This window comes from Lonchura striata, chromosome 4 (genome assembly GCF_050655825.1).
Source record: "Lonchura striata isolate lonStrDom1 chromosome 4, ASM5065582v1, whole genome shotgun sequence".
Taxonomy (NCBI): domain Eukaryota; kingdom Metazoa; phylum Chordata; class Aves; order Passeriformes; family Estrildidae; genus Lonchura; species Lonchura striata.
The window spans coordinates 6,380,534-6,402,207 of NC_140706.1; the positions used below are offsets into that span (position 1 = coordinate 6,380,534).

Sequence of the window (21,674 nt, forward strand, 5' to 3'; positions counted from 1 at the left end):
AGCTGACCTGCATCTCAGCCTCCACTCCACAAATGGGACCTTGATCCTGCCTGCTGTGCTGTGGCTACATCTTTTGGGACTTGGCTGCGTTGGAGACAGCCTATGAGCTTGCTGGAGAATTGTGGGTGCCAGGTTCTTGCCTGGCCTCTCCTGTTCTTGCATGCTGTGGAAGTGATGTAGGTGTGGTGTGGGGAAGAGTTATAAAGTGGCTGGTTGCTGCTGGGGGCTTGTTCGTGCTCTTGCTGCTGTGCTGTGGGGTACACGCTGTGGAAAGACTGTCAAACTCAACACCAGCACAGGGGGAGAAAGAACAGAGCCCATTTTTCATCTGGCTGGGGTTATTTTGGTGTGTACAGCCCTCTGTTGTGCTTCTCTAGAGTGCTGCCTAGGCATGTGCAAGCTATGGGGTGAAACTGGGGTGAATAGACCTGGCTCTGTTCTTGAATAGCTGCAGAAAATTCCTTCGGAGGTGTTATGTGTACACAGAGGCTATTGCAGGCTTCCTGAAGGCTGTTACACCTTCCCTCCTTGATGAATCCATGGGGTTTCGTGCACTGGATTATTACAGGGTGCCCTTTTAGCCCCTTCTAACACGACACCATTTGCATTTGTTCTCCCTCTGGAGAACAGGAGGGAAAGAACAGTGAGATATTCAGGGAGTTAAAACCCCTGCACTTAACAAAAATGAAATGGGATCTCATGCCAACTGTGTGATTCGCACTTTCCTTGCTTTGTGTGCAGAGTTGGGCTCTCCCCCCGTTCTCTTTTAGGTGATTAATTCCACCTCCTGCAAAATAAATTTACAATTAAAATGGGCTTATTTGTAACAGCCACTGAATTTCTACTCTCTCTCTCTTTTTTTTTTTTTCAATATATAATTGAAAACACACCCAAACTCTAGTCGCCTGTAAGTATTAATTTTCATTTCCACAGAATGCTCTGTCTCCGGGGCAAGGAAGGAAATTCCAGAGAGTTAGCCAAGACAATCAGGGTTAATGTGCTCTTTGAAAAGTGTGGTGCAAGCAGGACCCTTGCTTTCTCATCCAAAGGTCAGGCCTGCTGCTGGGACAATGGCCTGGGTATAGGATGGAGAGGGCATGGGTCTGGCCCAGTGTGCATTTTGCCCAAGATACAGTTTGGGAGACCATGTGCAGCAAGCATGGGAGTGGTGATATAAATTTTCAGCAAGGCTATGGATTGCTCAGGGGCAGCATGTGCTCCTTCACAGAGGAACAAAGGCTGTTTTCAGTTGTGTAGAGGATGCCTGACTCCCTAGCATGAGGGATGTTGTACATTCACAAGTGTAGGAAGCACTCATGGGGCTGGTGCTTTTTGGTTGTGCCCCCTTGACAATCAAGAGAAGTGTAGGCTGTGGCATTGCCATCTTGCTAGTCTAGATTATATGGATAACTCCATGAACAATCATTTACAAAATCACAGAACAAGCTGAGTTAGAAGGGACCCATATTCAGTGCAGCTCCTGGTCGTGCACAGCACCGTCCCCAGGAGTCCCCCTGTGCCCCAGAGCTTTGTCCAAACACCCCCTGAGCTCTGCCAGGCTGGTGCTGTGCCCACTGCCCTGGGGAGCCTGTTCAGTGCCCAGCCACCCTCTGGGGGAAGAACCTTTTCCTGATCTCCAGCACAAACCTCCCCTGGCACAGCTTCAGGCCATTCCTTGGGTCCTGTCCCTGTCACCACAGAGCAGAGATCAGTGTCTGTCCCTCCTCTTCCCCTCTCAGGAATTTGTAACTGCACTGAGGTCTCCCCTCAGTCTCCTCCAGGCTGAGCAGACCAAGTGCCCTCAGCCTCTCCTCTCACGGCTTCCCCTCAAGGCCCCTCACCATCCTCGTGCCCTCCTTTGGGCACTCTCTGATAGTTTAATGTTTTTCTGACATTGTGGCCCCCAGAGCTGCCCCAGCACTGGAGGTGAGGCCGCCCAGCCCGAGCAGAGCGGGACAATCCCCTCCCTTGCCGGGCTGGCCATGCTGGGCCTGCTGCCCCAGGACAGGGATGTCCCTCCTGGCTGCCGGGGCACTGCTGGCTCAGCTTCCACTTTCCACTGGCCAGGAGCCCCAGGTCCCTTTCCCTGGCACTGCCCTCCAGCCCCTCCTTCCCCAGTCTGTCCCTGCAGCCAGGGCTGCCCCATCCCAGGTGCAGAATCCAGCGCTTTCCCTGGCTGAACCTCACACGGTTGGTGCTTGCCCAGCCCTCGCACTTGCTGAGGTCTCTGCAGGGCCTCCCTGCCTTCAAGGGGGTCAACAGCTCCTCCCAGTTCTGTATCCTCTGTGAACTTGCTCAGTGCCCCTTCCAGTCCTCATCCAAGAGGTAACCAAGGGAATCTCAGTGCTCTGGATAAGAGCAGGGCTGACTTTATGGCTCCTCACTCCATGATGCCCATAGGTTCATCTTTGGTGCTATGGTGTCCAAAAATTCATCCATGTGCATTACAGACCCTTTCCTCTGCAAATGTGTTCTTGCAGTGTTCTATGAACATTCAGTACCTTCTGTCTATCCCTCCATCCCCATCATGACAATAAGATGTGATTTCGTCTCCACCTGGAGACCACACTGTTAAAGCTGTGTTTTGAAGAGCAATAGGGCTTCTTTAAAATAAAGCTTCAATAAATATTTTTTAATAAAAAGACCCCCCTCTTCCTTCCCACAGCTACTTTAGGCCTGGAAACCTAAATGCAAATATGTTTTTGTGCATTGACATAAAACCTTCAAAGTGAGACTAACTTGCTGTTTTTCCTCTTCTTCAGTTAATCAAATTTGGTTTGTGTGTTTTTTAGGTCTCGCTCTGTTTCCAGGCTGGCTCCCTTCTTCTTCTTTGGAAATGGGTAGGAACACCAAGTTCTGATTGCATGGTAAGTTTCATGGTCATCCACCCACATTCCTTTTCTCCTCCTGGTCCTAATAGCCAAGCTGCAGAGCAGGGCCAGGGCTTGTAAGGACATTTTCAGCTTCCCTGCAAGTATCTAAGCCAGCAGCATGAGGGCTTTAATAGAGCAACAAGGGGCCCTTTTTCCTCCCTGCCTGTTACCTCCTGTTGGCAATGAGGATAAGAAGTGATTTTGATAAATTTCTAAATATTTTTTCCCTGATGAAAAGCTGCAGTAATACTCAGGTTGAGATTAAAATCAAAGCTACTCTTACCCCATACCCCTCCATGGTATGGGGTAGCAGTGTTTTGAAATACTCTGCCTTAGCAACAACACAAAGATTTTTTTTTTGGGAAGTTTTGTAACAGTTTGGGGAAGATGTCCAGCAGAAATGATTCCTACCTGAGTGTCCTCCACTGCTCCCAGATCCTGTGGACAATGAGTAGCTTTAGTAAATGGGAACTTTTCAGACACATACTGCCATGAAAGCCTTCCAATTTTTTTTTCCCCATTCCAAATTTTCTTTTGGACAGATCCACAAGCCCAGGTCCCAGATAAGCTGATCCTCATGGTCACATTGCTCTGTTGCTCCCTTGACTTTAAATGCCAACTTCATTGAATCACAGAATGACTTGAGTGTGAAATGGGGACAACACATATGAAGCTGATCAGAAATAAAAAGACCAGCTTTTGCTTAAAAAGAGGAGTTGAAGAGGTGAGGAAAAGCAGTTGACTGTTGCTGTTCAGCAGAGTCATGTGCAAAATCTGCTTTCCTGGACTGTTCCTGGAAGTGATAGTGCTATGGATACAACTTGTAAAGCTGGTTTTATGCAGTAAGACTGATCTGGTAGCTTGATAATTAATAATCTAATTTAAAAACATTTTATGACTCTTGGAGAACTGGGAAAGAATGGAGCAGCATGGTAAGTTGGCACATGTTTGTTCCTATGGTCTTCAAACAAAAGAAACTTGTAATAGATCCAGACATTGATCTCTTGACCCCAAGTATTTTCTTATGTACAAAGATAAAATTAGATTTTGTTTCTCTATGAAAATTTAAATGGAAGCCCTCACTGATCTCTGAAAAAAAAAAATCTTTTTTCTCAATGCTTGCTTGTCCTGAAATGCTCCAGGCTGTTTGCATTGCTAGCATGTTGTCTGCATGAGATCTTAAGACTACATGCACCTTTGACCAAAATATAGTGTATAAATCGTCTGTACAATTATGACAATGAGTAGTTTATTTTAATATGCAAAACCATGCAAACACTAGAATAAAAGTGGGTTTGCTTTTTTCCCCTGAGTGAAATGATCCCTTCTAGGCAGGCTTTTTACTTGTGAATTAAGTGCTGAAGTCTTACTGGTGGCAAAAGAAAAAACAGACTTGCACACAACCTTTGAGAAACAGAGGCTGGAGAGGGAATGATGGAGTGGTTTGGGTTGGAAGGGACTTTAAAGATCATCGACTTCCAATCCCCCAACTAGATCAGCTAGTCAGACCTCCTGCTCAGCTCTCAAAGCATCAATCTCAAGTTTTTCAGGACTGCATCAACAGGTCTGTTAATTGTTACAGCAAGTGCAAAGTAGCTGAACAGGGACAATATTGATTTTCCCCCAATTTCAGTCATCTGAACTCAAGATAATATAAATTTGCTGTGAGGACCATTGGTATGGATGTGGCTGCATTTTGGGCACTTTGTGGCTCTCCAATTCAGCATTCCTGCACCTTTAGCCTGTGCACATTGAGACAGTTGTGCTCTTTCTCTAATAACATTGAGAGACCTAACCCTTTGTAACCTGAGCAGTTTGGGATGCCCCTTGGGAGAAAATGCTGTTCCATTGAGAAAGTGACTATGCAGTAGGGAAAAATGTATCAGTCGAGTTCCTACACAGCACAGAAAACCTCAGTTCTGTGGTGTCAGAGCAGTGGCTTCAGACAAGGTAATTATAGTAGGGTTATTATTTATTTTTCCTACTTTTGCAGAAGCAAATTTGTTTAGGAGTCTGGGGTATTGCTTTGACAATAGTGAATAGTAGAACCTTATTCCTTGTAGGTCTTTACAGAGATCCAATCAATCTAAGAGAATGCATATTTAGATAGCATGCAAAAAGTGATTATGTCTAAGACTGAACTTTTTGTATTAAAAAAAAAAAAAATTCCACGTTAGAAAAAGACCAGTTCAACTTTATAAAGTTGTCATTTATATCAAGCCAGGTCGGGAAACTATGCTATGGGTAGGGTCAAACTAAACAGGAAAAAAAATAGAGGAGAAATGCAGTTAGTGCTCTTGTTCTGGTCCCCTTTGTATTGGAGAATCCAACTCAGTTTGAGGATGAGTCTTCTTTTAAAGCCTTTGTCCTCATGACTGCAGCCAGGTCTTTGTGGACCAGCATTTACAAATCTGACGCAGATCTTTTAAAAAGCTCATTTGTGTTTGGTCAGTCTGTAGGTTTATTCCATTCAGATTCCAACTGTGCAGATCTCGCCATGGAAAAAGCCCTCCCTGTGAGAAGTGACATTCACCACCGTGAGAGTTCTCCTGTTACAAAATCCCCTTCAGCTGACTGGCAGAAACAACCCCCTTTCCTCCAAAACACAGAAAACTGAGGCAGATAGCCCAAACCCTTTCCCTCAGGCAGGACTGTAAGCCTTACAGTAAAGATTTAACAAACTGCTCTACGAACTTCATGACAGCTGAATTATGCAAAAACTATCATTCCTGTTCACATGCTGGGGGTATAGATCATGAACAGCTTGTGCTGGAAACCATCTCACAGACCTTGTCTGCTGGCCAAGGAGAAATACATTTATGTGGAATATTTGAAATGCAAAAAATACTTTGGAAATGCTGTGTATTTCTCCCATCACCATGCAGCTTTGCTAGCTGAAAGCAGTGAAACAGGCCAAATTCACAAGGAGCGGCTGCATCTCTTATTCTCCAAACTGATGTGGTTGAGGCAAGGGAAAAAAAAAAAAAGAAAATTCACAAATTGTCCTGAACAGCTCACAAAGAATGGGGTTTGAGGAGAGCTGGTCCCAGAGCCAGACCCAGCAAGCCTTGACAGGGCTGTGTGGCGATCGGAAGGGACAGCTGTGTGTCTCCGTGCTCTGCTGTCCCCCACGGCTGCAGCTGTTGGAGGAGGAAATGATCCGGGGGTCAGCAGAGTGGGACAGATTAAACAACCCCCCCTGCCCAGTCTAGGGGCTGGGAGGCTCCCAGCCCTGCTCTTGCTTGCTTGGTAAAAAATAGTTGTGGCCATTTGTTATCCCCCTGTTGTGTGCTCAAAATGCGACCCAAAAGGCAACTGCATCCTGGGCTGCTTCAGAAGAAATGTGACCAGCAGGCTGAAGGAGGTGATTCTTCACATCTTTTCCTTGTAAGACCCCACCTGGGGAACAGGGGTAACCAAAATAAGAAGGACGTGGACCTGTTGGAGGAAATCCAGAGGAGGCCATGAAGATGCTGAGAGGGCTGGAGCATCTCCCCTATGGAGACAGGCTGAGAAAGCTGGGGATGCCCAGCCTGGAAAAGAGAAAGCTCAAGGGAAACCCCATTGAGGCCTTTCAGTACTTAGAGGGGGCTCATAAAAAAGAGAGAGAGCTGGACTGAAGCTGTCATGCTCTGTACTTTAAACCCAAATCACAGGTTAGACCTTCACATTTCTGGGGTCTGGCCTCTCCCTAAGTCCAGGTCAAACCAGCAAAAACTCATCAGTCCCTTAACAACGCTCCAGCCTTTCCTTCAGGAGAGCATTCCTTGGCGAGAGCTTCTGGTGGATTCTTCCTTTCCCTGTCCATTCTGCTGATTTTCCTCTCTGTGTGGGCACAGTGCATCCCATGCTCAGATGGGTCTTCCCTTGTTACACCAGGTTCCCCTCCATGCTGAGCCAAACCATCCTCTCTGCCATTGGAGTTGGTGGGTTTAGTGGGGGTTGCATTGAGAGCATGGCCTGGACTTGGGCCATGGCCTGGCCCTTCTCTGGCATGGGCTGACACCTCCTCAGTGATGTGGTTTGACACCTCATCATGTCACCTTTGCAATTTCATCTGGATCCTCATTATGCTCCAGCAGTGAGGTACACATTGGCATAACTCTCTTCTCAGAGGGGACTGTTGTCATCATCCTGCTGAAATCCTGGTTGGGCTGGCAAGGGATGGATGGCAAGGGATGTGCCAAAACAGTGTTTTGGTAGAAACCAGGCTTTGGAAATTGGCTCAGAAATTGTCTTCTCCAGATGGTCACCAGTCCTGGCTTTCATCTTGGTGAAGCCCTCCTTCTCTTTTTGTCTCACCTTCCACTTAGTCCATCTTGTTCTTGCCTCAGATGTTGTTTGTGTGCAGATGAAGGGATCACCTTTAGCTTTGCAGGTCTGAAGCCAGGGACAACAATGCTGATCAGCTGGAATTTACTCTGGTACAGCAAGCCCAGGATATGCCCATGTGTCATTTATATTGATTTGGCTTTATTCATTTCTTGGCTGCTTTCTGAGCACATTTGTCTCAAACCTCTGGGTTTTCCTTACTGGGGGGATTTATCTGCTGAACATAAACTGGAAAACAGCTGTATTCCAGCAAGAACCTGATGATGTGATTAAAACTGTAGGATGGCCATGAAAATGCCCCAGAAATGGGATAAGAAATCTTGAAAAGTTTTGAGAATCATAAAGCCTTTACTCAGCATTTCATCTTCTTCTCAAGGCTGCTTGTCTATTGATTTCAAATTTGCCAACATTTTCCTTGGGGTGACGCTGGCACATTGGTACTCCAAGAACCCAGAAGCATGCTAAAAGTTGGAAAAATTTGATTAGATTTCACCTGAACCAATCCCCAAGCTATAGGTGACATTTCTGATAGGCATATTCCCTTTTCATTATGTAATCAAGCAGCCATAGGTTCCAAAAATCACACCAAAATCTCCTTTTTCTCTGAAATAAAGGTCAGATGATTGCAGGGTCTCTATCAAATCTCTGGACTAACAATTCCTCTCTTTTCCTGTAGTACTTGCTCAGCCCTTCAGGCCAGCAGGTGAGTGATGGTCCCCAGGACTCAGGCTCCTCCAGGAGGCTTCATTAGAGCTTTCCTGGCTTCAGGTTGGTCTGAAAGATGAGCCCATCCACACCCCTGAGTACACAGACTTGTGTGCCTACAGTTTGAGATGGGTTTGTTTTGGATTTTTTTCCCTTTATTCAGCCCCAGGGGACATCTGGTAAAGAATTCAGTGTTTGGCTTTGGCTGACAAATGGATTGCTGGTATGGAAGAAAGCAATTCCAATTGAGCTAATAAAATATACCTGTTACCTGTCATTCGTGAGGAAATATCCCAGGGAAAGGTATTGACTTCCAAATATTTATGCTATACACTAAATGGATTCTCAGGGTAAAACTGAGAAATGAGAGGGGCATTAAATTAACAGCTGCAGTGTATTTTCCTCTAAAGTGTCACGTGAAATGAGTGAAGTGCCCTGAAAATGGAGTAAGCAAGTAAGATTTCTCCTCCTCCTCCTGCTCCTTGTGGCTCTGGTTGCTCCATCGCTCTCCTTCTTGCTCTTTGTGCTCACACAGAGATCAGATTGAAGATATGGAGGTGAAATGCAGCAGTTGTTGCACTGTTTTTCCCCATCTTGATGTGGGAACTGAACCCAAAATCTTGTATGTCACAAGCAAACCTTACACTGCAGCTGCAGGACCCTTACTCTAGTGGTGATGCCTTCTCCCAACATTTCTTCCTTGGAAGGAGACCTCAGACTCTCAGCTTGGGAAGAAAGATCTGCAGAGATAATTTAGCACCTAAACTGGAGAGAGGGATGGGGCTGCAGCTGTGTCCAGGTGCCTGGTGTTACTCTAAGCCCAGGAACAGCAGATTCCTACTAGCACCAAATGGTTTGTATTTTCCCCCTGAATTCAGGGAGGACACCCCACTTCCAGCCTCTGAGTGAGCTGGTTGAGTTATAACTGTAATGTCTGAAGGTTTGAATTTCACCTGATGTCCATCTGAAGTGAAATGCCAATTGCATCATTTCCCAGAGCACTGAAATTATATCTCCGCAGGTTTCTGCCTGGAAGTTCCTCAGCCTGGAAATGCCTTTGCTGGCAGGAGTGAGAGGTGGGACTTGGTCTGTGCAAAACGTGCTGGGTAGAGTGGGGTGAACCCCAGCTCATTTCATGGCTTGGAGCCTGTATTTGGAGCTTAGCAGAGGCTGTAATTCTGAAACTGCTGCTCCACAAGCCCAGTCCTTACCAGTCTGGGCTTGTGGCACAGGAATCAGTGACGTTGATTCCTTTAGCAGAGGGCAGCAAGGGAAGAGCATGTAGGTGCACGTATCTGCACACATGCACGCACCCTCGTGTTCTTTCCAGCCTGAAAATGAATGAAAGGCAAATGCCATCCCACCTGAAGGGATTGCTGCCAGCACACTCCGTGCTCTGCAAGACCCACTGTCACTGCAGGTGACAGCCAACATGTTAAAGCAAACAGAGTGCTTCCAAAACCTGTTCTGCACTGCTCTGCTTCCCTTGCTCCGTGCTCCAGGACACTCACAGCTGGCTCGGCTGAAGGATGGCAGAAGAGGTGAAGGTCAGCAGCCCAGAGGAGTAAAACAGGAGGCTGGGGCGGGGTGGGGGAGGGAGTAAACTTTTAAATTAAGGGACATTTGGAAATAATTTCCTTAGCACTTTGCAATGTGGCAGATGGGAGGGGGCTCCCTGTCTCTGTACTCCCCCCACCAAACACCTGCTGAGCTCTTCAGAAATTCCGAGGACTGGAACTCTCTTTATCATGAAGTCAGACTGAAGGAGCTGCTGGCTTGGGGTGCTTACAATGAAGGTAGTGTCACCAATGCCAGTAAACTCGCCATATTCAGCAGAAAAGCTTCCTAGAGACTTATCTTAAACAAAGTTGCAGTTTAGTGATCTGAAATCATTAATCAAGCTAATTGCAGCTCATATTTATTGGCCTGTAGCTGCTGTGTAGCCACGAACAGCTGAACACACTGAACTTATCAGTTGAATAATTGTCTCTGATAAATGAATTGCCTTCAAAAGAAAACAAGTGATGCCAGCAATCCATCATCAAAATGTCTGCAGGAAACCATTGGATGTGTTGCTTTCATACAGGCACAATCCTACTTGGTGTTAAATAAAGAGCAAGGGCACATTCCTACAAGGCCCTAAATCCTGCACTTACACCCTGAGGTCATAGGGCATTTGGTGCTTCTGATAGATTTCTTCAAAGAAAGAGCAAATATATATTATTTTATATATGTGTGTGTATCTGACAGTGCCCTTGCTATCTGCTTTCTTTCTTTATGCTTTTCCCACATCTTCTGTCTCATAGACCCAAGGGTCTAAAGGTTTGGCCATAAGGAGCAAACATATAGGACAAAAGCTCTGGATTTAAAGAAGTGATGGCACAGATTTCCCAGCTATTTCTCCTTCTTCACGGTGACTTTTTCCTGGATGTCTCATTCAGCCCCAGAATCACCCCAGAAATTAATGTGAAGTTTGCAACTATAAGTACTGTCTCTTATTATGAATGTAAGTTTCTTGAGGTACTGCAGGCAAATGTTAGGGAAAGATAGAAATAGGACTTGGAGAAATGGAAGAAAAATGTGATGCTGTTGCCTCCTAAACCTAAAGAGTCCAAACCTAAGCAAACCTCCATTCCTGTCCCATAAAACTACAGCAGGACTTTTAGCTTGTTAGGAGGAAAGAGCACAGGGGCTGGGTGTTTTTTTTCTCTCAAATAGCCACATGAATCACGTGTGTGAGAAAAGAAATAACTGGAAAAAGAAGGCACACATACCTGCTTGCAAAGAAAAGCCTGTTTGTGCTGCGAGCACACTGGAGGAAATTGTTGAAGAACAGTTCATCCATGTAAAAATACGACCGGCACGAGGCTGCCAAGGGTAGTTAGAGCTGAGCGGATTGGTCGTCTAAATGCAGGTCAGACAAATTATTGGTGTCTAGGGGCAGCTTTCAGTTACACACAGCATTTTTTCTCCCATAATTTATAAAACTTATGGACAGCAGGATACAGGCAAATGGCTCATTGGGGTCCCAGTGACTCCTTCCTCTTTCAAATTCCTTGGCCTCCTTGTGGAAATGCCCTTGCTATCGCTGTGTTTATCTTTAGACTTGGAGCAGTTCCTCTGGCTGGGCTGGGCTGGTGAAAAAGTCCTTTTTTGCAAGATAATTCACCTTTATGTTCCCTTATTTTTCTCTTTAGTAATAGGGAGAACAAACAGTGACTTGTTCTGGTGGATTTTATGCCTTTAGCTAGCAGGAATATGTCATAAATTTGTCAGACTGTTTAGAAGTGATGTTTCAATGATCTGCTCTCACTTCCCAGACAACACAGCACTCATTCCTGCAACAAGCCTGTAACTCCTGCTATCACAGTAGTTTCTTCAAATATGATCATGTTGTGAGAACTTCAAAAGGTAGCAAGTTCCCCAAAATGTCCACACAGTCCATTTCAAACAAATGTTCCAAGTTTCAAGATTAAGAATCATATTTCTTTTGCTGTCCTAATTGTAAGGCAGCTCAAATAAAAGTCAAAACTGTGCTGCCACCCTTCTGCTTGCTTAATTTCTGTTTTATAGAGAAAAATGGTTTACAGCCATGGGTTAAGAGTCAGGACTCCTGGGTTCTTTTCCCAACTTAGCTACTGACTCATATTACGTTTGGCAAGCCATTTAACATCTTTCCTTGACTTTCTCCTCCATAAGAGAGATGTAATAATACTTCAGTGGCTTAATTAACTAAACCTTGTAAAGCACTTTGTGATCTTTGGATGAAATTGTTCTAAATGGTGTTAGAATGTTGAAATGGTAGAAACAACGAGATCACAAAGCACAGAATTTACTGGCTAGTGTGGCAAAAGAGTCTGGTGAAGGTACTGAGGATACCTGGGAGGAAGGAGCCTGAAATGTTCACCTCTGCTCCCAAGGAATTCTTGCCCTGGTGGGTAGTGAATGTCATGTTTTTGGAGGTGGGGGAAGATGTTTAGGCAGCTTAGAATAGTAGGGCTGAACCTCATGCCCTTCAATTCAGGTTCAAAGAAAGAAGAATCAGTTCAGTAGTGCAGTAGTAGGGTAACCCTCTGTGCCTTGGTTGTTAATTTTGAAAAAAAAAACCTTTAAAAAAGCTGCTGTCATTTTCCATTTGTACAATTCACTGAAGCAGATGGAGCAGTTTATGCATATCTAACAGGTCCCTGTTCCCACAGGGAGTACAGATGGTTCCAGTGCATCCTTCAAACAAAGGTGCTGGATGGAAACAAGGGTGCTGGGGTTCCTGTGCCATTCAGTGCCAGCCCATAAACCATTCCCACTGTGTTTTGTTACTCAGTAGATGGCAAAGTTAAAAAATGGGCTGTATAGCCTCAGCTCCTTGGCCAGGTCTGTGGGTGATTGGTTGCAGATGCAGGAGCTCTTCTCAAGGCACATCCTGTGTGCAGCACGAGGCACTCCAAAGTAAACACCATTTCAAAGAAGTGTCCCATGCTGTGCTGCTCCCCAGTATCCATATTGCCTTGGACTTAAAAAAAAAAAAAAAAAAAAAAAAAAAAAAAAAGAGAAGGCCATGGGGTCTTTAGGCAGTGATTATGTGCTGAATGAGAAGTCCCACCACCCCCAGGCAGGACCAGACCCTACCAGGTGGCTCAGGGAAAAGCCAAGTGCATGCCTCCTATGCCTTGGGTTTTAATTTTGACAAGAAATCTGGCTTGCAGCAAGGAGGGAATGAAACAGCCAAGAGGGAATAGCAGGGAGAGGGTAGGAACTGTGAGGCATGTGGTTTCACAGGCTTGCTGGGTGCACAGCCATGGGGTGTTGAAATATTTAAAGGGATTCAAGATAAATAAATCTCACTCAGGCCCCGTCTCAGCAATGCCTGTTAGCGTAACTCAGTGCTGGAGCAGAAAGTAACCTGCTCTTCATAAGGCATGTGACTCAAAATGGGTTAATCCATCACTCACTCTCCCCCCTTCCCTCACCCTGCTCTGTCTGGGATAACTTCTAATCAGTGCCTGGGCCCAGACATCGTCTCAGCTGCTGGCCATGACGCCACGGCGCAGCAACCCCTCCAGCCCCTGCCAAAAGCAAACCCCATCCCTGCTTTAGTCAGTCCAGGAGCCAGCCCCAACCTCTGCAGCCCAGCCCTGTGCCCAGAGGGGGCTGTGCTTGGCTGCTGCTCAGCCCTGGAACCTGCCCCTCTAAATTTTCCTGATGCCCACCAGCAAGGAGAGAGCTGCAGCCTGACCCAGTTTTCCATGGCTGGTGGGGTCTCTCCAATGCAGCAGTTGGACACACTTGGTGTTGGCAGCAAACCGAGGGGTGGGGGGTGGTTTATTTTCCCACTCCAAGCTCCTTTTGGCAGTGTCAGGTGTCCCATAAGCACAGACATGGATTCTATGTTAGTTTCAAGGCAAAACTGCCTCTTTGGGAATGATTTCTCCAGAACTTGCCTATTTTTCTGTAAAATTGTCATGGCCCTTCCTGGCCCCCAAGGTGTCAATGCCTCCTGTGAGATGCCCAGCCTGGGTTGGAGGAGGGTGGTATGTAAGCCGGGAGGGACTTCAATGGACAAGGACATGCAAGAAAGCAGAGGACAGGGATGTAACAAGGAGCCACTGGTTCTATAACTGGTTTTATAACAGGATTTATAACAGTTTTCCATATTCCCTTGCTTTACACTCTCCTTTGAACAGTGGATGTGAAAGAAGGTACAGGTTTTTTACATGTGATTTGTAAAAGCAGCAAGAAATGCAAAAGATAGGTCACTTGGGCTCTGTAAATGGAAGGTGGTGGGGAGAGTTATTACGGGTAAAGTAATGGATGTAAAGCAAATGTTTCTGGAAGCAAAGGGGATGTATTCTCCCCCTTGTGCTGCCTGCTTTCAATGGCTCATCAAGTGCATCTCCCAGAAATATCACTGGAGCACATCTGGTTCTCTCGAACACAGATATTGCATGGGTCACAGTGGAGCCAACATGATGTGGGTCTAATGAATTTTCCACCTCTGACTGAGGAAAGCCCATCTTGGCCCATTTCTTGAATGTTCCCACTGAGTCGTTACTGTAATCTAGGAAATTCAGCAAAAATTTCCAGTCCACATTTTCACTGGTTGCCACCAGTCTACTTTCCAATGATCTGGTTCAGCCGTGAACCATCCGTACTGTCTGGATATCCTGGCTCATGGTGGATCAGATATTTATCACTTGCCTCTTCAGGGCAATGCTGTCTCTGCCTTAGGAGAAGGATGCATTTCCCCACTACCCACTGCTCTGCTCCATCTCCCTGATGCACTACAGGGGCATTATCCTGCATCGTGTGTGGGACTGGCCTGTCCTCCCATGGAATTCAACCTCTGTGCCTTTGAATAATTTTTCACCTCTGGGTCCTTCCCTCCCCTCACTTGGAATGCCACTAAATGAGTCATTCCTCAGTTTTCTTGGCAGACAGACCCCTGAGGAGCAACAATTCAGTCCACATTACTGCCAAGTGTGTTGTGTGATTGAAACTGTGCTGAGAGATTCCCTGCCAGGCAAAAGAGGACAAACAGTTTTTTCCCTGAGGATGCCCTCTTCATTAGTTCCCTCCCCTCATGGATGGTTTGATTGTGAAGCTGGACTTCAGTGGGCACAACTCAAGTCCCATTTCACCTCTGTCCTGCTGGGAAACAGTGTCACAGAAGAAAATCTTCTCTCTCTGCAAAATACTTGGCAAAGCAACAGAATTTTCTTGGTCTGAGCTCATTGATGGACTTGACTCCTGTGGGATTGCACTGGACTCTCATCCCACTGGGCACATCCAAAGCCCTGCATTTATCACATGGAGGTGTCAGTTTGTCAACTACCAGCGCCATGTGGATAACAATATTTTTATGACATGACATCTTTTGTTCCCTTTTTTTTCCTGTTAACTAAAAGAGAAAGATGTAGCCTGTAAACACAGTCTGGTGTACGAGCACCTAAACATGTATGTGTGGGACCCCTTACACTTATATTTTGTGCAAAAAGGAAAGAAAACTGCACAGGCAAGGAAACAGGCAAGGAAAATGGATCTTAAGTGATGATTGTAGCAAGGCAGGAGAGGGGAAGGGATGTCCCAGCCCAGGGCTGATCCATGTGCTGTAGGTGGGAAGGGGGATTGGGACAGACACGTTTGTGTCTGATGCTGGAGGGGTTTGCACTGTTCAGGGAAGACAAATCCCTCTGGTTGACATCCATGATGCTGGATCAGAGGAGAAAGGAGGAATGATTTCAAGGCATAGTATGGGACATCTTCCTTGCCATACCCTCAGTGAGCTTACTGAGTTTTCTGTGATATGCCTCTTTAGAAGACCTGAGGGCTTGACTTGGTGTGCAAGAGGGATTTATAGTCATACACAAAGAATATCTCACGGGGCTAGGGCTTGTAATAAAGCCCCTTAACCAGTGCCACACACTGGGAGTCATCCTTCTTGCCACAGCGGAGATGGTGAATTCAGCCTAATACACAGATTTTAACCAAAGGCCTCCTTAGGTGCAAGGAGGAGTCCTGTTGCTTTTAAAGGGAAGTTCACAGACAATGAGAACCACTTGGTGTTTGATGTCCAGCCAAGGTTTCTCCCAACAGGATTGTTGCTTATGTTTGCAAATTAAAAGTGGAAGTCTCCATCTGACCTCTCATGGGCATCATATCAGTGCTAATTGCAAATAACTTTTGTTCTGTGAGCAGAATTTACATTTTGTCGGGTCCTATGGTAATATTATTTTAAGAAATATCTCAGCATTCTTGCACTTTCTCTTGTTGTTCACACAGATCAGATCCAGGTTGGCTTTAGGAAGCTGAATTTTTTTTAAGATAAGGAGGTTTATTTTGGCTAATTCTGTGTCCTCACTTATCACTTGGTCTGAGTGCAGAGTGTTGTTTCTGAAGTGAGACGAACATTTCAGAACGACATTCATTGTGTCTTCAGTCGCCTTGTCTTTTCACACTTGGGTGTTTTTGTTTCTCCACCAAGTCAAAGTAACCATTTCTCACATAAATCAATAGATGTAATGTACCTAGGGGAGCTAAAAAAAGCCAGGGCTGTGTCCTTTAGCCCTAGATCAGCCAAAATTCTCTCTGATGCCAGTGGGAATTGGACAACATGGAAGGATCACGCATCTAGAGAGAAAAAACTGCCAGAAAAAATTAAGTCAGTGAACCTCCAGGTCAAAGACATTTGAAGACTGGCTGCAAACATATATGGCACCTGCCTTTAAGAAGACAGTGAAATCAGGCCTTGGCATCTTCTGTGTAATTAGTTTGTTTGTTTTGGGGAAGTGTCCAGACTTCACAGTCTGTTGAAGAAGTTTGTCCAATGGCCAGCAGAAAACATGGCCACTTTAAAATCAAATCATGCCAAAAATAATGTACAATTGCCTTCTCAATTTGTGGAGGCAGTGAATCTAGTGCACCCATGACATGCTTGGGATTCGTCCGTATTTGATATTGCACCATGCTAGAAACTGGATAAAAATACTGTTGCTCAGACTACATATTTTCCAGAGCAGAGAGCTGTTGCTATTGGTGAGCTCCCCTGGGCACAGTAGGGTGCCAAGGAAGTCAGCAGTAGAGGTGACTTTTATTTCAGGTCTTCAAGACAATGCCAGTACCTGCTCATTTGGGGTCTTGCTCTTTTCTTGGTCAGAGCGTCTCAGGGAGATCCATGAGCTGTGGGCACCATCTGCAAAGCCTGGGGACAGGGAATGGGGTCTCACCAGGGATATCAGATGAGGATCTGGTGACATGAGCTCCCCTGTGGTGGAATGCTGGAATGCTGTGGGTGATAAGCAATAAAATGGCAAAGAGAGAGATGGGTCAAAAATTCCAGCTGCAATCAGAGCAGTGAATGGAGATGGGATGAAATGGGATCATTCTTTAGGAAGGGAGAGCAAGGCCATGTAAAATGCACAGTACTGCAGAGGACCTGGCAGAAAACCTTAACTGTCAGCTTGTGATGCCAGAAGTGTAGGAGGACAGAGCCAAACTGGAGTGGAGAGGAGGAAAACTGTTGCAGCAATGAATGAACAGCAACCCATAAGTTGATTCAGTGGGAAAAAAACAGTTCAAAGAAAGTTTGAAAGTTGCAGTAAATAAAAAAATAATTACATGTTCAGATTTTTGGTTTCAAAAGCCCACAGCCCTGTCACCATATGGAATATTTGAGTCAGTCTTAGCCTATGCAATCATAGAAATGTAGGCATAGAAATGATCTAAACGAAAAATGCTGCAAGGCTTAAAAGCTGATACCTAAGGGGGATTGATATTTGGTATACTTGCAGGGAGAAAAAGCACTTCATATTTTACTACCGATGTGTCACCCTGATTCTTAAGATTTTCTAAAGCCTTCTGAGTTTACATTCTGTTAGAATACTTTCTCACAGAATTTTCTATAAACAACATATTGTTTTGCATTCCTTCATAGGGGTGGAGAAACTTGATGTACTAGTAGTTTGTCCAATGTATTTGGAGAGGTGGCCCATTCACTCTCCAATCCACTGTCACCTTTGGAAAAGTATAAAAGTTGGAGTCAGAGAATAAACCTTCTTCTTCTTTACCTTGCAAATAGCAGTGGCTCACGTTGTGCTTTCACGTGTCCTATGGTGACACCAATGTGTTCAAGCAATGATGCAATGAGTAGGGCAGGACTTATTCTTGGGAGATGACTGTATGACAGCAGTGCTCAGACACTAGCAAAGCTCAAAGATCCTTGCTGGGAGATGGTTATGTGCTTCACTTCTCATTTAAGAGAACTCACCAAGCATCCAACTTCAGACCCAAAATCCTTCTTCTGCTGTTGATGATCTGGATGATCGTCAACAAGCAAGGGTTGAGCTCAGCCTCAGGAAGCATTTTCCTGCTCTCCTCGCAATGCCCAGAGGCCTCACGCATGGCCAGGCTGCAGCACGGTGCAATCCAAGCTCCCCATTGCTCATGTGCCAAATCGCTGAGGGCACGGACCGACCAAATTACTGCAAAATCTGGACAAGTTCCCATATCTCCTCCTGATGACAGACTTGTGCAAGGAGATACCCGGCATGTTAGGAAGTGCAGGCAGATTATAAGCGGGCAGACCATGCTGAAGTAATGTAAATCTTGTAAAATTCTCTGTCTGCTTCTCCAGCTTCAGTTAAGCTAACAGCAAAAGTACCTTGAAACTGGCTGATACCTTTGTGTAAGATCAGCAGACTGCTTTCATAATGACCCTGATTTACTTCAAATTTAAGAACACTATAAAAAGATATTTGAAGACTAAACACATTTGCAGAGCTCATTACAGAAAAATAATTAAATATTACTAGGATGGCAAATGGAGCCACAGGTCTGTCAGGTCCCATGCTCTGCAGTGTCTGAAATGTAGTGGCTATTTCCCTTTCTTGGAACAGGAGGTGATTTCATCCTTTCATACCGTTTCCTGCAGCAACATCATTATGTGCCAGCTTTTTGGTGGGGACTGCTGTGCACTTAATTCATCCAGCTCACAGTAATACTGCTGATGACAATCCTTAGCATGGATCTTCCCTGAAGCTGTATTTGCTTAACCAGTATTTAGTGAAGTCTTTGTTTCTAATTTGTCTGTCTATGTGCCTAATTAGCTCCTTTTGAACTCATCATCGTGCACACCTACTTCTGCAAAATGATCCTGGTAGGTGGAGAAATGCTGCTGTTGAAATCGAGTGAGCTGTGTTGGTGCAAGTGAGGTCAGAGTTGGGTGTGATGTGGCAGTGGTGGAAATTACTCCTCTTTCAGGAGCCACATTTTAAAACTTACATTATAAATTGTGCTGCTGGAAAAACAAGAGGATTTGTCAGTTAATTTTTTTGCATCAAGTCTAGGCTTGCACATTCAGACCAATTATTTCTCCATGAAGAGCTCTCTTTCCAAGATCATATATCCCTCTGCAGTTTTGTATCTTCATTTTTCTGCAGCAAAGGGTGGGTTGGGAACATCCAGTTCCCCATATTCATGATCCACATGAGTAACTGGCAGTGGCTCTGAACATGTGTCCTCATGCATTTATGGATATTTATGATCTTCCTTACTAGAAGATGAACATGTTTTGTCTCTGAGGACCCTGATGAGTCTACTTTCTTTTTAACTTTCCTGTGGGTTTGCTCATCACCAACAGGTGGTTCATAAGTGTACAGCCAGCCAAATGGGTATAAGGATATCTCAATGCCTCACTGAAAAGATATGCTCAAATGTTATTTCTCCTGGAGATAAGAACATCAGGCTTGGCAGACCAGGGCTGTGTTTGGCAACTCCTTTGTCCCCGTGATCCTCACGGACTGCCTTGGGCTTGTGGTTCCTTTCTGCAGGTGATTTTGCACCACAGCAGCTGAGCTGTCCAGACATCTCCAGATGTAACTTCTTGAAGGTGTAAGTAAGAAAACACCTTTCCTGTGTGTTGAAGGGAGGCAGGACTCCTGGAGAGGGAGTCCTCAGCCTTTAACCAGAAGATGGCACAATGTAACTGCTGTATGAACCTGGACCATCAGCGAGCTCTCTCTCAATCGGGGTGGAGAGCTGCTAAGAGGAGAGCTAAATAGCCAGGCATTTTCCAAGGGGTGTGTTGTGTCTCTCAGGTGACGGCTTCTGTGTTGCTGGTCACTAATCTCTCTTCCTGGGGTCTTCTTGTGCTTCTGCAAATGCATCCAAGCCACAGCTACACTCACCTCTCCCTTCTGCCCATGTGTTCATGTGCATGCACGGGTGAGGATATTGCACATTCATCCACGTGCCTGCGTGATTCCCATGGGGTTACACCCCTCCAGCCTGCCTGAACCTGGCAGGCATGCTGGAAATCCAGCAGCCCAGCTGCTTACTGATCCCCACAGCAAATCTCAAACCCTCCAGCAGATGCATGCTAGACCCCAAGAGCTGATGGGGCTGTCAGCGCCGGCTCATGGCCCGTGGTCCCCCTGCTGCTCTGCTGCACACCTGGCCTTGCTGGCAGCCTGGGCTCCCAGGTGCTCCGGGGCCACATTCCTCTCCTCTCCTTCCTCTGAGCTTCAGGGACTTTCTGCCCGTGGTCGCATGACTGCTGTGGACTCCTGGCCTAGCTGTGGCCTCCAGGCTTTGGAACAAAAGTGCCTGCCTTATTTTTGTACTGAAAGGGCTGGCAATGAGCTCCAGCAGCCAGGGAATGGCTTGGGAAGGGCAGCCGTGCTGAAAGGTGGTGAAGGAGACCCAGGCAATTCCGTGGCTGTAGATAACTCACTTGTTCTTGAGTAGTCCCATGGCTGTGTCTGACTGCCTTTGGAAAGGCTGAAAGACTGAGGTTCCTCTTACAAATGGGAAACTGAGGCTCATTACAAAACATGGGGTTGGGTGTGCAGCAAAGGAGCACAGCCAGGACCTGGAGTCCTCCCTCTGTCCCTTGAGCAGCCTGTGACCGTAGGCAAGCAGGTAACTCTCTCGTGGCAAACACAGCTACCCTCTTGTGCCTCTGACCAAATTCTTGGGCACATTGCATTGCATGAGCAGTCAGGACATGTAAAGCCCTCTGAGAGTCTTGAATGAACACGTAGGAGTGTGAAGTGTTGTGGTGCTGAGGATGGATTATTTTAAAGGCAGGGCCCAATTAGTGTAGTTGATGATGATGGTCTGACAGGCAGTAGCATAATGATAGATCCTAGAGGCAGCTACACCAGGGTGAATGAGTGAGCAAAGGCTAGATATACCTATAATTTCCTTTAGTTCCTTTTCTTTTAGCTCAGGACTGACATCAAGGTCACACTTCAGTACCATCATAAGAGACGTGTGTCAGAAGTTTTGTGTCTGTCTTCAAGGACAGCACTGATTTCCAAGGTTTCTGATTGCCACTGATATTTTTAATTTCACTTTGGCATCATACTCAAACAAAAATCTTTGCCTATCTAGTGCGATTCAAGTTCAAGAAAACTGTGGTGGCAAAACAAGTTTAAAGAAAAATTAAAAATTACTTGCTTTCATTTTTTTTTTTTTTTTTGTGTTGGTGAAATTCGTTCTTTGGTGTGCTTGATAATATTTGAATTAAATTATCCTCCTCTGAACAGAAATTGTTGGGACTAATTTAGATTTCAGGGCATAAATCCAAACTTAGAAGACTATAATAACGTGGCAGTTTTTTGCCATTGAATTACATGTTAAGTATCTTACAGTGGAACTGTAATTACATGCTCACTCTGAGCATTGACAAGTAAACAGGATTATAACAGTCTCTGGAACCAATGTTTGCATGAATACTTCAAGAGAAAAGAGATACTTGAGGACACATATGGGGTTTATTTTCTGGCTGAAAGCATATCATTGTTATTTATTATTCACACACTACTGCTGTACATGGCAGAACAGAGGCTGTGCAGCACTTACTAGCTAAGAGGGAGAGATGGATAAAGACAGAATAAACAAAAGTAAATCTTGGCATTTTCAATGTTTCCTTTAGCTATGAAGGGAAGGGAGGGATAATCAGACATTGAGGTGAGGTGGCTCTGGAATGCACTGGGAGCACAATGGAGACGTGCCTGCACAGAATCTGCTCTGAGCCACACCAGCGTTCCAATGATCATCAATACCCTCCTTAGCATGAGTGGAAGACTCTGCAGAGCTTCTAGCCTGTTTTTCCTTTTGCTCACTAGTACTTCTGGGTCTCAGAGGACTTATTGCCATATGGGATCTTGCCAATAACTTTTGATGTGGCCTAGGAAAACACATAATTCAGTTCCCATGGTATCAGATATGAGGAACAAAGTGGTGGCATATTGCCTCTGATGGAGGTTA

General features: G+C 45.5%; 1 protein-coding gene across 2 annotated transcripts in view; it reads left to right on the forward strand.

The window, feature by feature from the left end:
- FGFRL1 (fibroblast growth factor receptor like 1) overlaps positions 1-21,674 on the forward strand; it is a 206,199-nt gene that overhangs the window by 5,052 nt on the left and 179,473 nt on the right. The window contains exon 2 of one of the 2 annotated variants that reach the window (XM_085577521.1): positions 2,793-2,840. The exons of the other annotated variant lie outside the window; for it this stretch is intronic. The gene's annotated coding sequence lies outside the window, so the exon portion shown is untranslated. The remainder of the gene's footprint in view (positions 1-2,792; positions 2,841-21,674) is intronic. 2 annotated transcript variants of the gene reach the window in all.